At 49.1% G+C, this 1,270-nt stretch overlaps 1 pseudogene; it reads right to left on the bottom strand.

Annotated features, from left to right (window-relative positions):
- Window positions 1-431: 431 nt before the first annotated feature.
- Window positions 432-1,270, bottom strand: part of LOC108804148 — a 2,994-nt pseudogene continuing 2,155 nt past the window's right edge.

Here is a 1,270-nt window from a genome sequence, read left to right on the forward strand (position 1 = left end):
ACACAGTAAGAACATTGCTCACTACCAAGCGCAACATAATTCCTAGCCAATCATGAACCCGGGAGGCGGGTCATGACGTGCCGTTCGGCTTCCTGATTGGCTAGGAAGCCAGCTTCACTTGTTGCTAGGCAACCTGGCTTCCTGACCAATGATTGGCAGCCTCAGCAAGTGAAGCCGGTGTTCTTTTACTAGAAAGCGTTGACATTGCTTCAAAGGCAATCATGAAGCCGGGCAACTGATCATGACCCGCCACCCGACTTCCGGATAATCGGGGCACAAGGCATCGGTGTTAGGTATCGGCGAATACCGGAAAATAATATCGGTACTCCATAATGAGAAAACGGTATCGGTGCATCCCTAGTTTTTACCTGTAACAAAGCAGCTTTGTGTATGTAGTACTTTTGTTGTATAGTAAAAACGCAAACAAATACTAATTCTCCTATGCGAAGCAAGACCGGTCCTCTGACTAAAGCGTTTCCCGCATACCGAACATGAATACGGCTTCTCCCCGGTGTGAGTTCTCCCATGTGAAACAAGACTGGTCCGCTGACTAAAGCTTTTCCCACATTCAGAACAGGAATAGGGCTTCTCCCCGGTGTGAGTTCTCTGGTGTTGTACAAGATCTGTGTTCATAGCAAAACACTTCCCGCATTCCGAGCATGAAAACGGCTTCTCCCCACTGTGAGTTCTCCCATGCGAAACAAGACTGGTCCTCTTACTAAAGCATTTCCCACACTCAGAACAGGAATACGGCTTCTCCCCGGTGTGAGTTCTCCCATGTGAAACAAGACTGGTCTTCTGACTAAAGCATTTCCCACATTCAGAACAGGAATACGGCTTCTCCCCGGTGTGAGTTCTCTGGTGTTGTACAAGATCTGTGTTCACAGCAAAACACTTCCCGCATTCCGAGCATGAATACGGCTTCTCCCCTGTGTGAGTTTTCTGATGTCGGAGAAGGCTAGCATTTATCGTAAAACATTTCCCGCATTCCGAGCATGAATACGGCTTCTCCCCTGTGTGAGCTCTCGTATGTCGGAGAAGGCTAGCATTTAACTTAAAATATTTTCCGCACTCGGAACAGGAGTACGGCTTGTGCAGATCCGTCGGCGGAAAGCCTCTGTGAGTCTGTCGCTGTATTTCTTCTGCCTTCTTCTCAACTTTGATGTCTCTCTGAGCGTCTCCGGGGTCTGTGAATAAAGATGAGAGTGAAGCCCCCTGTACTGAGATGTATGAGAGACCCCAGAGAGTGTGTGTGGGGGGGGGGGGGGGG

This window comes from Nanorana parkeri, unplaced genomic scaffold, assembly GCF_000935625.1.
Source record: "Nanorana parkeri isolate BGI_ZX_2015 unplaced genomic scaffold, ASM93562v1 scaffold5496, whole genome shotgun sequence".
NCBI classification, from domain to species: domain Eukaryota; kingdom Metazoa; phylum Chordata; class Amphibia; order Anura; family Dicroglossidae; genus Nanorana; species Nanorana parkeri.